This window comes from Myotis lucifugus, unplaced genomic scaffold, assembly GCF_000147115.1.
Source record: "Myotis lucifugus unplaced genomic scaffold, Myoluc2.0 scaffold_17, whole genome shotgun sequence".
NCBI classification, from domain to species: domain Eukaryota; kingdom Metazoa; phylum Chordata; class Mammalia; order Chiroptera; family Vespertilionidae; genus Myotis; species Myotis lucifugus.
In genome coordinates, this window is record NW_005871065.1 from 9,689,470 (window position 1) to 9,704,998 (window position 15,529).

The 15,529-nt window shown below is 51.3% G+C and overlaps 1 protein-coding gene across 4 annotated transcripts in view; it reads left to right on the forward strand.

Moving 5' to 3' along the window:
- The window catches only part of ZHX2 (zinc fingers and homeoboxes 2), a 121,884-nt gene that overhangs the window by 84,762 nt on the left and 21,593 nt on the right, over positions 1-15,529 (forward strand). Inside the window, exon 3 of one of the 4 annotated variants that reach the window (XM_023750960.1) lies at positions 14,269-14,522. The exons of the other annotated variants lie outside the window; for them this stretch is intronic. The gene's annotated coding sequence lies outside the window, so the exon portion shown is untranslated. The remainder of the gene's footprint in view (positions 1-14,268; positions 14,523-15,529) is intronic. 4 annotated transcript variants of the gene reach the window in all.

The following is a 15,529-nucleotide window of genomic DNA, read 5'->3' on the forward strand; positions in this document are numbered from 1 at the left end:
GCTCTGGGTGCCCAGCTGTGCCCTTACCAACAATAGCAGTATTCCTTAATGAACTGCAGGCTGATGAATCCCTGATTGCAGGAGAGAAAAAAATTAAGAGTGAGCTTGATTGAAGCTCTTAATAAAGCTTATTCTTTGGGAAGAGCCTGGCGTGGTGGGTGGGAGTACTGGGGATCTTCCTCGAGATCCGACGGGAGATTTTAAAGGATGGTTCTCATGAAGAAGAATACTCTTATTCGCCGTGCTTATCTCGTCACACAATATCACAACGGCCTGGTTCCTAGACTGGGGGTGCCTAAAAGGTTGGGGACAGCACCCACCTCTTTCCCCTGTAGCATTACCAGAGCATCCCAAATGTAGCCGGTGTGGCAATATCTGGTCCATACCCATGACATAAGGAGTCTAGGTACTAGTTAGGACAGTGGTTCTCAACCTTGGCTGCACATTAGAGTCACCTGGGAATCTTTAAAATCCTGATTTCTGGGCCTCATCCTCCAGAATGTGATTCTAATGTGCAGCCAAGGTTGAGAACCACTGAGTTAGGACAAGGAAACAACAGAAAGCCAAAGAAAATGCTACAGGGTCAGAGCACAGGGTTGTTTGTGAATTCCAACTGTAAAAGGGCTTACAGCCGTTGATTGCTAAAACTTGAGCTGTGCAACGCCAATTGTACTGACCAGTCCCAGCAGCCACACCCTCTTCCTGGGCTGTGCAGCAGCTATTGGGGGGGGGTCCTTCTGCATTTCTCCTAATTTAATTGCAAGTGCCCTGAAGTGCTCACACCTCCCATGCGATGTGATTACTATTGGCTCTTCAATTTGCCACCACCTGTGCGCCCCTTTCACAAAGAGAGCTCAAGAGGTACACATGTCAACATTAATTGCAACTTAATACAATTTCTTGGCAATGACCCTGGGGAGAGGGATGAGGGAAATCGATTCTGGTGATTGAAAAACAATATGAGAATTAAGAGGCCATACCGAGATCTTCTGGAGGGACAGAAAAATGCCTCTCTGAGTTTTCTGTCTCTGGCTCAGTCGAGACTGTCACTCAACACAGTGCCATTCAAACAGACACCATTGTATAGACCAAGGCACCAAGGCTCAGAGACAGGAAGCCAGTAGGCCAGGGTCACACAGCCACCTGTCTGAAGCAGGTCCCTGCTCCGTTTTCCTCGCTGCCTCCCTGGGTCTGAGCACAGTGCTAGGCACCAAGAGAGCTTTGTCGATGTCTGAGGCTTCCCCCCACCCTTACCCAGCTTTGTTCAGACTCATGTCATCAAGGACAGAACAGTCTGAGAATTAGGAGATAAGAATTAGGTGACCTCAGAGAAGATGCTGAAGCCCTCTGAGCCTCAGTTGCCATGGGAATATGGGAACATACCATGATGTCCTGAGCTACTGTGAGCTATTTCTTGGCACCCTGAGAGGCACCCTGGGCGTCTTAGGAACTTGTTGAATATAAGCCTGGGCTCCTCCTGGAGTCACTTCAAGGTCATGAGAAGCAATACAGAGTAAGGGTTATGACCATGGTCAAAATTCCAGCTCCCCACCTACTAGTTAGTGACCTTCAGCAAGTTACTAACCACACTGTGCCTCAGTTTTGTCACCTATTAAATGGGGATAATAGTGCCTACTACCTCAAAGGGTTGTTTCAAGAATTAAGTGATCTTTTTCTGGGTATAACAGTAACCACCATTCGTCAGTGCTTTCCGGCACCACAGCTCTGAGAACTCAACAAAACCTTGAGATTCTAAGAGACATCACTGATGATTACATTTCTGGGTCTGAAATTCAAGTCTAATGGTTTCCGGAAAACACTGCGTCCCGCTATTTGGTTTTGAATTTATAGCCTTCGGACAGGGAATTTTTTGTTCTGTCTGTTTGTTTTGTGTTTTGAATGTGGTGTTTAGAAATTTAATGGAGCAATTTCATTTCCATTTAGTGAAGTCAGTCGTTAAAGGGACGGGGAAACAAGATCAGGTTTTCGTCGCAGGATGTTGCCTCATACCTCGAGTGATTTTCGTGTGGGTTTTTTTCTGACAAAGACCGGAGTTTGTTTGTTTGTTAAGCTGGTCAGTGGTGTAGCTACTTCTCTCAAACCCACGTCAACTCTGTTCAACCAAACAGCTGGAAACGAGGCCAAGAGAGTCGGTAGCTTGGATGCAGGGACAGTGCGTCCCTGTGCACTGTGTCCAGGTTCTTCTTGCCAGATGTGGTGGCCGGGTCACCGTAAGGCCACAGTGGGCTTATTGGAGGCCTCGAGTAGTTTCACTCGACCTGGAACCCCAAGTTCACGAGGAGCAAGAATGGCCATCAGCCTTCTTCAGGTAAATGACACATTCCAGGACCTCAGAGGGAAATCCGTGAGTGGTGATGACCCTGACTTGTCCACACCGTGAAAGGAAGGCACCATTGCTCAGCATCTCCATCTATGTGACCAACCTTTCCTGGGGCTTCATCGCTAGTTTTCACCTAAAGCCCACCTCACAGATGAGGACACGGGAACTCAGAGAGGGGAAGTGACCTGCCCGAGGTGTCAGCTGTGAAATTACCCAGCAGGGCCTTTTTCATTCCAAAGCTCATATCCTTCTGGTAAATCCCCCCCAGTGGGGGGCGGGGAGGGGGGCATTGGTGGTGAGAAAACAGCAGAGAAAGCTTCAGGGATGGGTGGAAGTGGTGTTAGCCACAGGGGAAAATGGTTGCTATTCCTCGTAGCAGTGGTCACGTATTTATTAGCTATTCATTTTCCGAAAAGGATCTGAAAACTAAGAGGTACACATCCAAATCTGTTTTTTGAAAAACTGGGAACGAATGCAGTCTGCAGGCATGAATTCCAACGTCAGAGGCGGAGCTCAGCCTGGCCGACCTGCTTCTGAGGTTTCTTCCCTCCCTCGCCTCAGACATCACGAGGTTCCCGTTGCAGGATTGCTTTGTTTTGTTTTTTGTTTCTAGTCCAAATGGAACCAAGCGATCCCAATCTGTCCCGCCCACAGAAAATTACAGCAGTTCATACTTCTCTGGCCCTCTGTGTGCCAAGCACTGTTTTATGCCTTTACCTGTATGAATCCCAGGAGGCAGACACCATTGTAGACCTTTCACAGATAAGGAAACTGAAGCGCAGAGAGGCTAAGCCACCCGCCGAGGTCACTGGGCTGGAAAGTGGCCGTGGGGGATGCGTGCCCAGGCAGGTCCCTCGTCTGCTCCTCCCCTCGGCCCCTTTGGGCTCCTGGCTCAGCTCCGCAGAGCAGCTCCCCCGCCCTCTTCTTCCAGCTGCAGGGGTGGATTTGCACGGACTTGTCCAATACTCGCTCTCTGGATCCTCTCAATTTTACAACAGTCCTGGGTGTCCAGGGGCTCAGTCACCTGCCACAGAACATCCGTTCATTCAGCAAACCTGTACTGAATCCCTGCCAGGCCCAAAGCACCAAGCTGGGCACTGTGAGTCCAGAACTTCATCCATATCTCCAGAGAATTCCAAGCTGCCCGTGGGCGGAGTTATGTCTTCCTCCCTCCCCAGAGTACAGCCCCTCTAACTCCTACACAGACCCTCTCCCCATCCTCTCCCCTAGCACTGAGAGCATTCCCTCTCCCTGAGGGAGGGTTTAACTGCTCCCCTTCCCGCTTCTGCTCCGTGAGAGCAGGAATTTTGTCCTCCACACATGGAACTTGCTTGGCTCATAGTAGATGCTCAATAAATGCTTATTAACCCTGTATTGACATTTCCGTTAGAGCTAAACAGGGATGACTTACACTTGCACATAGAGAGAAGCTTCTTAAATAGCAAGGCCTGCGCGGTAGATAGAGGGTATCATTTATACTTGCTGTGCTCAGTAACTTCATGCCTGTGTCACCTTGGGGAAGTCACTTCCTCTCTCTGAGTTTCAGTTTCATTGTTCAGGGACACCCCTTTGAGTCCCCCATCTTTACCCCAAAGAGAAATACTGTCATGGGTTTTTTGGGGGGTCTTTTGCTGTGTTTGTTTTACCTGAGTCTGAAAATGTTGTCTTACTTAACCCAATTCCACAGTCACACCTCCCTCCCCACTTCCCAGCCTCGTGACTTCCATGGGAAATCAATGTATTTCAAGAAGGAAACAGCTAATACAGAGGTTTCACCTGAGGTGGCAATTATGCAGGCAGCTTGATGCAAATTGGAGGGAAAGACAAAAATAAAGTGGTGTTAGCGCATCCTGCACACCCGCAGTTCATGCTGCTGCTTTATTCCCGAGTTTGTAGCCAGGTGGGCTGTGTGCAGGGCCCTGTTAAAACTAACATTATGTCAAGGTTAGGCTTTTTGAAAAGGGATATAAATGGAAAAATAAACTGCCCATGTTTGTTCTGATTTTGAGCAGAGACCAGGGGCTCTGGAAGCAGGAGGATGATCGCGGAAACCGGTTCATGGCTGCAGTGACTCCTGCTCCTCACACACATGCGTTCTGATTTCTGCGGCTCAGTGGCATTCAGAACGTGTCGGTCCTTCATTTTGTCCTAATGCTGGGTTTCTGAGGGTTGGCTCCAAAGACTCATAAGTGGGAGTGGGCAGCTGTCAAGGAGGCCACGTGTCATGGTCAGGGGTGCGAGCCTTTGCCCACCCTGTTCCTCCACCTCCAGGAAGCAGCGGGGATTGTCATCCATCCCCGCAAAGGAAGCTCGGAGATTCCAAATGATGAGCCAGGCACGGCTGCCTCACAGAGAGCACAGGGAGTGATGTGAGCGTTCTCCTGGGGGCTGCATCACGCTGCCAGAACTCACTCTTCCTGCACCCACAGCACGCCCATTTAGTGGTGCGGGCAAACACAGGTGTGGGCAAGTGGGTTTACAGTGTAAGTGCACAAAACAGTGTATCCTGACATTATTTATTCATGAGTTATTGTATTAAGTATTATTATTAGCCTACTGTTGCCCACCCCCTGTATTGTATTAGAAAAAAAAACTAGCTGATCAATCCTGTGATGGGTATTATTGTCTGGAATGGTGCTAGAATTTACCAAATGATTTTTTTAATGAAGAAAAGAATAGTACAAGGGGGTGTTTGTCTAGAACAGTGGTCCTCAACCTTCTGGCCCTTTAAATACAGTTCCTCATGTTGTGACCCAACCATAAAATTATTTTCATTGCTACTTCATAACTGTCATAATGTAAATATCTGATATGCAGGGTGGTCTCAGGCGACCCCTGTGAAAGGGTCGTTCGACCGCCAAAGGGGTCGCAACCCACAGGTTGAGAACCGCTGGTCTAGGAGGTAACTCACCACGGTGTGGTACAAATGACTGGCGTTGGAGGAACCAGGCTAGAATGTGAGCGTTTTCAGTTAACGTTTTAAAAAGGACCATGCATACAGTGTGTCCATCCGTGCGCCTCCACCACCTGACCTCCACCCCCACTCCCACCCCTATTTTATTTCACCTGCTTCTGGAAGAATGGAAGAAAAATGCCAGAGTACCTCTCAGTCACTTTGGAGTGCCCTCAATGTGGTTCCCTCATACTCTCCCCCAAGAGAGTCTAATTCAGTGGGTTTGAGGCGAGGCCGTGCAATGTACATTGTTAATAAGCTACCCAGGCGGGTTGGTGGTAGGAGGTCCTACGAAATCCGTGCAAGAGGGTAAGTATGTGGGATGATAGCCCACGTGCCCACTATTGTGACAACCGAAAATGTCTTCAGACACTGCCAGATGGCCCCTAGGGGGGAAGACCATCTACCACTGAGAACCTCTGGGCTCAATTAGTAACGGACTCCACCTTGATAAACTTTTTAAGTCCCAACTAGACTCAGAAGATGTGGTCAGAGGGGATTCGCTAACCTTCTGCTACCAGAGCTGATTTACGTGAGAACTCAGGTCCCCGAATGTGAAAAATATGCTTCAGGGGAAATTATTCAAAATCTACATAATTTTATTAACCAATGGCACCCGAATAAATGTAATTTTTTTAAAAAAAAACTTAAGACATTATTTATAGCTCTCTGGCCCTTGGATTTGAATTCTGTGCATGAAACGGGATGAGTAGCTTGGCATAAACCTACTTGAGATCATCTGCTAATTCAAGGACTTTATGGAACAGAAAGTAGCTGGACAGCTCAGGTGGCTTGTGGGCTGCCCCTCCCGGCGAATTCAGCTGATCCAACGTGTGTTACAGGCTTGCTTTCTACCAGGTGCTACATGGCTGGTGAGGATACAGAAATGAATAAGAGAGGATCCTGTCCCTCATGGGGCTTAGGTCTGTTAGGAGAATTCAGACAATACCCCAAAAGAACTGTCAACCCAGAACCTATATCCAGCCAAAATAAGATATAGGCATAGGTAGAGATAGATAGATAGAGATAGAGATAGAGATAGAGATAGAGATAGAGATAGAGATAGAGACAGAGATAGAGAGAGATCTCCTTCTGGAATGAAAAGGAAGTGAAAACATTCTCAGAAAAAGAAAAACTAAGAGAACTTGTTGCCAGCAGACCTACCCTAAAAGAATGGCTAAAGGACATTCTCTAGACAGAAAATGATTAAGAAGGAACTTGGGAACATCAGGAAGGGAGAAAGAATACAACACTGTTTTCTACTAGGCTGCCCATCTGGAAAAACCCTGCATTATCCTCAAAGCCCAGCTCAGGAATCCCCTCCTCAGAGAAGCAAAGTGGAGAAAATCAGAGCCTCGCCAGAGTCCGGTGAGATCTAGAAATAATGACTGCTTCCTTTCTTAAATTCCGAGCACTGCCCTTGGCACATCGCCTTTCCTAAGTCAGTCCCCACCCCAGTCCTAAAGGTAGGTCCTATCATGGTCCTGGCTTTGTGGTTGAGGACACAGAAGTTGAGAGCTAAGTGACTTGCCCAGCATCACACGGCCAGTGCGTTACAGAACTGGAATTTAAACTCCAAACTGCCTGATAACAGCTTGCATTTCGGTCAGCTGCCATGTCCTGCCTTCCAGTGCTATGCTTCCACACTGCCAGTCACAATGCACGAGGGAGTTGTGAAATCGGGCTAGTAGACGGAGCCAGCTGCATGATTTGTGGGTCCCTGGGTGAAATGAAAATGCAGGCTCCCTCGCTGAAAAAGCAGGGGAAAGCTTTCTCCTTTCTCCTGCAGTCTCTCAGCCTGTCATGGTGCATTTTATTTGCCATTTAATGTCACACTCCCTCAGGCACAGAGTGCAGACCTCACGGGTTACTGGACATGCACATGACCAGGAGCCCCCCTGAGCCAGCCCAGGCCCCCAAGCTGGGGTGTGGGGGCAGCAGCCCTCACTGGTTGGGGGCAGGGAGTGGGTGACCCAGAGCCCAGGAAGTGGGTCCATGGGTCCCGTCCAAATTTACTTACAATATATAAATTCAAAGATAAAGATCATCTAGAATTTCTAGACGGTGACTACAGAGCATCAGAGCCCAAGCGCGGACCGCCCTCTGAGCACGGCCCTGTCCACCTTGTTGGTCCCTGTTAGTAGGTCAGGACAGAAGCATGTTTTTGAAATGAAACAGAAAACAATAGGGGGTGTTAGAATACACCCTACATAGTGAGGGTGGGTATTGTCTTGTCTATGTTGTTTTTATACGTGGTTCTACACACACCCAGGATTGCCACATAAAATGTGTTTCTTACTGTGAGCCTCAGTCAAAAACGTCTGAAACCAGTGGGTCGGCCCCGTCCAGTCAACTGTGGGGTTGCTTGGTAGGGTCTCTGCCAGCTTTAAACTGCCCCCCTTCCCCAGTGGTGCCCAAAGGGGGGAAGGGCTTTGCCAAGGCAAAGTGTGGAGGGGCATAGAGGTGCGGGTGGACAGAGTTACAGGGGACCAGTGGGCCAGCTTAGCACCTCCTCAACCCCTTCTTGTCCCTCACAGTCTCTCACACACACACACACACACACACACACACACACACACACACACCTCCAGCCCTCACCCCACAGCCCCTCCTTCCACTTCTCTCCTCCCCCTGCTGTTCCCACACAAGGGGCTTCTCCATGAAGAGACCATGGAGATTCTGAGGAACTGCCCCCCAGGACCCTGGCTGAGGGTCTGGGGGCCCCAGTGTGAACAGAAGAAAGAGTTAGGCTCAGAGTTCTAAGTATGTGGTGGCCTGGAAGTTCCTTTCCACGTTTTTTGCAAAACGAGTTCCTAAGGACGGTGGCGTGGCTTCCAGTGGTCATAACCTTGACCCTCACGCAGCTGTTCTGAAAACACTGTGTCTTTTCAGTGTGGGCTGCCAGCACGCAGCGTGGCCTCAGCGCTGGCGGCCCTGATCCGCAGTGGCAGACACCGTCTGGGAGAGGCTGTCAGATGCGTCTCCAGGCAGGGACAGAAAATTCAGTGTGACGCCTGCGCCAGCCCCCGCTGCTTTGGGCTCGGGCGCTGGGGACATGTGAGCCTGACCTTCCAGGGCTGCTTCTAACGGCCGACTCCCGGCATCGTGAAGGCTGCTGTGTGTGACTGCGAGGCCACTGGGCTCTAGGAATGGACATGTGGTGGGAGGTCGGTGGGTGGCTAATCTCGCCCTTGCAGAGCCTGGTCCGTGGCACTGAGCACAGATCCAGACACCATCTTTTCCGCGGCCCTGCTGTGTGCCCCGGTCTGCCAAGGCCCCTGGTGCCTGTCTCCTAGTTATCGGCAGCCCTTTGCAGGAGGCATCCTTGTCTCCAGTTTGCAGATGCAGAAACTGAGGCTTAAAGAGGCTACAGGCTTGCCCGAGACCACATATCTATGCACTAGCAAATGTGAAGGCACCCACTGTGTGCCAGGTCCTTAGAAGACAAAGGTGGGCAAAACAAGGGGGTCCTATCCCTTGTGAACCTTACAGTTTAGAGCAGCCGTGGGCAAACTACAGCCCGCGGGCCGGATCCGGCCCGTTTGAAATGAATAAAACTAAAAAAAAAAAAGACCGTACCCTTTTTTGTAATGATGTTTACTTTGAATTTATATTAGTTCACACAAACACTCCATCCATGCTTTTGTTCCGGCCCTCCGGTCCAGTTTAAGAACCCATTGTGGCCCTCGAGTCAAAAAGTTTGCCCACCCCTGGGCTAGAGGGAACCAGGAAGAGGTGGGAACCCAGATTTTAAAAATGTATCAGCTTTATTGAATTATATTCATATGCCACACAATTCGCCCATTGAAGTGTACCATTCCATGGTTTTCCGTATATTTACAGAGTTGCACAACCCTCACTATAATTTTAAAACATTTTTCCATCACCTCAAAAGAAACCTGGTCCCCATTTGTAGTCATTTCCTAAGTCCCTTCTCCCCCAGCTCTAGGCAACCCTCCCTCATCTACTTTCTGTCCCTATAGACTGGCCTCCTCTGGGCTTTCTCATGAATGGATTCATACAGTATGTGGTCTTTGGTGACGGTTTATTTCACTTAGCATAATGTTGTCAAGGCTCGTACATGTGGTAGCTTGTCAGCATTCCTTCTTGCCAAGCACGATCCCACTGTATGGAGGAGCCGTATTTTGTTTATCTATACATCGTTTGGCAGGCATTTCCACTTCCTGACTGTTATAAAAAGTGCTGCTATGAACATTCATGTACATGTGTCTGTGTGGCAGGAACCCAGATTTGAATCCACGTCTGCCCATCTCCAAGCCTAACCACCGTGCCCCTCAGCAGCTTCCAGGCCCCCAAAGATCCTGCCTTCATGAGCCAGCCTGCCTCGGAGCGTGGCATGTCTTGAGGGAAGGAATTTACCCATACCACGGCCTTGGCGGAGCCTGGCAGACTTGGCAGCTGTGAGGCTCGCTCTGGCCTCCTGGGAATCGGCAGTTGAGGAAGTTCTCCAGCCACCGTGTTGCCTCTCATCCTGCCCCTCCTGACTGAGGGCAGAGACTGGGGCATTGTCCTGCGCCACCCTAAACTCAGGGGACCCAGGGACTAAGTGAGAACTTTGGGCAGCATCAGCAGTGCAGTGAATGTGGCGTCCTTCTGGCTTGGACCTGTTCACTGACCACAGGGCATGCGCTTCAAATCACTCATGGCTCTTTCCTGAGCCAGTCACCTCCGCCCCTCTTTCTCTCTTGTGACAAAAGAAGGGTTTTGTGACGCTGTCAGTTATTGATTGAACAAAATGATGTGTGCATAGAGGCCAGCAAGCTCTACCAAGTCTCTGGGTGAACCCATCCTATAACTATGGCCTTGGTGCGCTCAGCTGACTCCTGGTGCAAGCCTTTCCTGATCTCCACCCCACAGACCCACACCTGCTAGTCTCTGGTTGTCTATAGTTCTTTATGCTCCCATTATTCACAGAACTTAATCCATTGTCTCATCTCTGCCTGCGTTCTTGTCTGCCTCCTCCTGGGGACCCAGAGATAAAAGAGGGTTCGTTGTCATATTCCAAGCACCTAGCACTGTCCTTGCCACCGACACACAGACCAGGGAGCTGCTGATCTCCCCCTGCTGCCTGGTCCTGGCAGCCAGCTCTCTGGCAGTGAGTACTGAGAAGGAACAGAAGAGAGCTAAAGGCTCTTGAGTCCCACAAGCCGGGGTCACCGTAACCACAAATGGTGAAGGGGGGGCAGAGTGGGCCGCAGCCAGAGCAGATGGCATTTGCCTGCACCTGACAGGCCCAAGGGCCCCACCGGTTCTTTCTCAGCCGCACCTGCAGGCCCGGGTTCAGCCCTGGCCTAGTTTCAAGCTCATTATAAGCTCCTGCCAGAGCAAAATGCTCACCCTGTCCCTGCCTCCCGAGACCTGCCCTTTCAAGCCCATCACTTGGCATTTTACCGCTTCCAAGATTCTCCACTTATCAAAAATAAAAACCCAACTAATTAAAACTTGCGACCGATTTCTTAAAGCAGTGGACCTGGACTCACTAATAAATCCTACAGGCTAATTCACATGCTGCGTTCGGCTCCTGGAAACGCCGTTTTCTCTCTATCGCTGTGCTATCCGAGCCTCGTCGTCTCTCTCTTGGATTCTTCTGACATTCAGAGGCTGTGATTCAGTTGTTCCCGGAGAAGCTGCTGTGATACATGTTATGTTTTGCCTGAAAGGGAGCATCTTGCCTTTCTCTTTGCCTTCCCCAAACCTAGAGCTAGGCTGTGGCCTCTGGTTTCCTGCAGCCCTGGCTGAGCGTCTCCTGCCCTGCCCCCTCCAGCTGACCTCTGCGAGGTGCCCCTTCACCTTTCTCAGAAGAGCTGTTAGCATCTCAGAGCCCTGGGGAGTGGGGTGGTGGGAGCAGAGCTGCACGCGGAGAGCTCACCCCTCAATCCTCAAGCCTGACAGAGGAGGCAATGACCGCTCTTAGGAACGGGACCAGCACAGCATTCAGGTCTCCCGACCCCCCTTCCGGGGCTCTCTCCATGTGGACCAGAGTGACCGCAGGTAACCGAGAGCCCGCCATCCTCCGAACGTGGCTCAGCAACACCTCCGACCGCCTCCGAACTTAACCCGCAGCTTTTCCTTCCCACGCAGCCCTGCTCCCCGCGGTCTCCCCCACCACCTCGGTGGTTCACGACCCGAAAGGGCAGCGTGTTCTCTTCACGCTCGGAGGTTTCCCCGAGTGCCCCTCCTAGATCATTTGTGGAAAATAGAAAATCGATGGCAAGAAATGTGCTCGCCGTCCTGGACTGATCGTTCGGGGAATTCACTTGGAACCTCGTCCGCCCCTTTCTGCTCTCTGCTTTCTGCTCCCAGGGATGCGTGAAACATGTCTGCGAGGAAACAGTTCTTCTCCCACATCTGAGTGACTCGCAGGCCCCAGCCAGGCCGTGGGTTCCGGCAGGGCTGCAGAATTTCTCAGGAGACCAAATAAAAGCAGAAAAGGCTCCATGAGTGTCATCTGAAGCGGACCGGTCCGGGTCTCAGCCCGGTGGCGTCTCATTTTGTGATGGCGATGAGAGAAGGTCTGTTGGTGGCGGGGGAGACTTTTCACCATCACACCGTGGTCCGAAGACCAAAAAAAGTGGGGAATGACTCCTGGTGGGCAAGGAAAGGGGGTGAAGGATTTTTAAGTCCCCAGCTCTCCTAAATGCGGGTTTCAGACTTAGGGCTCCTTCGGAGACTCGCCTCCCCTCCTGCTCCTCTGGCTCCGGACCTGCAGACGCTGGTCCCCAAGGCACCGGCGGGGAAGGGCAGGCAAATCCCCCCCGGGTGGATTTCAAGCCTTGAAGTGCAAATGGCAGGTGTTGGCTCCTCCGTGCCTTTCAGAACATCGCCTGGCTCTTTTATGAGATGACAGGCTCTTTCATCTCAGCTCTGGCCCCATTTTTCTCCTTCTCAGCAAGGCTCCAAAGACAGGCAACAAGGCAAGAACAAGGAGGGGCGGCTCATGGGCGGCTGCCTCCCTGCTGGGCAGGGCAACCCAGCCTGTGCATCTTCCAGCCGCATCCCTTTGAGCCTCGGAGGCTGGGCAGGGAGCACCGAGGCCCTGGCTAAGAGGGGTCCCTTTTCCACCCCACAGCCCCCGATGCCTGCAGAAAGTTGCATTGCATCCTGGGAACGCTCTAATCATCCCTTTGCTTTGTGCCTTCCACCTCAATCCAGTGGAGAGGGGCTTCGGTGCCTTTCTTCTTCTGTATCTTTTCTTTTAAACGTGTAAGTACTTTTTTGAGGCCCAGGGCTGAGAATGTAACACACCTCTTAGGCGCACACCCTTCGTCCTCGGCTGTATTTGCTTATCATCTTTGCTTTTCGGGTTCGCTTTCCTTTAAAAGGCCAAAAGGGCTTTCCTTTGCATATCGCTCTGCCCTCTCCTACACCCCAATTCCTTCCATCCTCCTCTCCATCCCGTCATGTAACCATCCCTCATGGGGTTCCCCCAGGTGCTGGGTACTGACATGATAGGAAACAGAGCAGAGTCCTCGCTCCTACGAGGCTGCTCCTCCTGGTCTGCCTTCCCCATTCCCTGCCCTCTAACTTCATCTCCCACCACTTGTCTCCTGACCTCCGTGCACCCCAGATCCACGCCGTTCCCTGACCCAGCATTCCCTGCCATGCCTCTGTGCGTCTGCTCATGCTTCTCCCCTGGTCCAGGATGGCCCTTCTTTTCCAACCCCTCAGCCACAGCCCCTGGCTCTACTCTTGTCCTTGTGAAGCCTTCCAGTCCCTCTGCCCCCGCCCCCCCGCCAGGCAGCCAACTCGCTCCTTCTGCACCTGGAGCGCTCACCCCACACGGCATGGCAGCTATGACCTGTGTTTCTCAGGGCTCCCACCTTGGGCTCTCCTGTGGGGCACTATGCATAGGACTTGGCCCCCACCCACCGTGGCGGGGGTTCCTGATCATCTCCAGCCCCCTGACTATTTCTGGGAGTCCTCAGGGGGTGTTCTTCACCTTAAGGAGCCACCGAGAAACCACCTGCCCCTACCAGTGTTGGGCCTCCTGTCCTTGCCCTCTGAGGCCACACGGCATCTACACCGTGCAGTGCCAGAGCGCCCAGCCCCCCCAGTGTCCCCTCCCCCACCGTAGTCAAGCCCACAGTGGACCATGCTGCAATGAGGAGACTCTTCCCCTACACACACACACACACACACACACACACACACACACACGTGTTACATCCACCATGGGGCTCTAGCACGTGCAGAGAGTTTTGTTGAGACAACTCTGTCCGTTGTCACCTGTCCCCTCCTCTTAGGATTAGACATGGATCGCTGGGATCTGGGGAAAAGGATGATCTGATGCAGATCAGGCACCAGGCCGCAGTCAGAACTGCATTTCCTTCTAATGATGCCAGCAGTGTGCTTCCCTACAGGTACATTACTTCCCAAACTGCCCCTTAGGCCTTAGAATTCAAAAAAGTATTGGCAGGCCTGTCCTAGCAGAATTCCAAATGTGCCCTGGCATGTCTGCATCCTAAAGCTTGACCTAGGCGGACGAGGCACACACACCGTCATCCCGCTGTCCTCGCTCAGAGCAGGCATCAGTGTCGACCACGGTACAGTTTCTGCCCTGCAGAGCCGCTAGCGTTCCTCTCAACATGCTCGTCTTAAGACACCACGGACCGCACCGCTACTCTACGGTTTCCCAGGCCCCTCATTGGAAATGATCCCTCTTCCTTTTATCTTATCTCTCATAGCCCTCGGGACTCTGTCCTCTTGTCTGGACTGATCTAGGTTGTTAATAACAGAACTAATGGCTAACATCAGCTGAGCGCTTACCCTGATGCAAGCACTGCACCATGCCCCTTATTAAACACATTGCATCCTCACTATCATATGAGTAAGTATCACTAGCATCCCTATTGTACAGACGAGGAACCTGAGACACAGGAATTCTAGTTCCCAGGTCAGAACTGCGTCCTCCCTGCCTTTGTCATGTCAGGCATTCAACCAACATTTTTCTTAGGCTGCCGTAGCCCTGAGGACAAAAGCAGAACCGAGCACGCTGCGTGGGTGTAGCCCTTAAGAAATCATGGATTTTGAGCACAGTTTTCATGGAGAGAGAAGAGGACGGGAGCTGAATTCAAGAATGGGGAGCTGAATCGGAGGCTGAGGGAGTAAGCTCATTCAGGGCGTTGAAAATGAATGGGAGAGGAAAGACGAAAGCTGGAGTCTGACTAATGCTTTATTCCCTGACAACCCTCGCTGTTCTTGCAGAAGGTAACTCCTCCCTCTCTAGCACCCCCAAGCTCAGCGGGTAGCATCGGAATTTGGGAAAGTGCCAAAGCCATCTGGGGTGTGGGTGGGTGCTAGGGGGGAGGACCCACACTTTCACATCCCCCTCGGCCTCAGTGTTTCGACAGAGGCCGCTCTCCCAGCCTTGAGCAGGATGTCGGGGCCACCAAGGCAACTCTCCCATATATTCTGGGCTGTGGGGTCATCACCACCAGGTACAGTTCTATGACTTTCAAGGAACCCATGTAGCCCAACCAGTGTGGCTCAGTGGTTGAGCGTCAACCTATGAACCAGGAGGTCACGGTTCGCTTCCCAGTCAGGGCACATGCCCGGGTTACGGGCTTGATCCCCATTGTGGGGGCGTGCAGGAGGCAGCCGATCAGTGATTCTCTCTCATCACTGATGTTTCATTCTCTCTCTCCCTCTCCCTTCCTCTCTGAAAAAAATAAAATAAAAACAAACCCAATGTAGTTGAATGACCACAGCCAAAATTAAGATATAGAACAGTGCTATCACCCGAAAATTTCTCTTGTGCTCTACAGTTAACCTTCACCCCCAACCCTGGAAGTCACTGGTTCTTGTCTAGTTTTGCCTTTTCCAGATATCAGATAAATGGAATCATATGGTGTGCTGTAATCTCATTTTTTACTTAACATTCTGTGAGGATGTTCCCAGGTCATATATTCTTTTTAATGGCTGCCAGGCACTCTCCATCCCACATGCTCTCCAGTTCACCACAGCCTCTCAGAGAATAGAGATGAGAGGTGAAAGGTCACGTTGGAATGAATACGGGCAGAAGGATTTGCTTAACGTTTGGCACCCTGGCTAGGAGGCGCTGGCTTTTCGGCCTTCAGGCCAAGTGGCTGAGCTCCACGTAGGCACACCCGGCATTGCCAAACCACAGGCGTGACACCACTGCTCACATCCCGCTCGCAGAATTAGAGCTCTTGCTTAGACGTGGCACTTCCTGGAGTCTAGGGTTCAGATCCAGA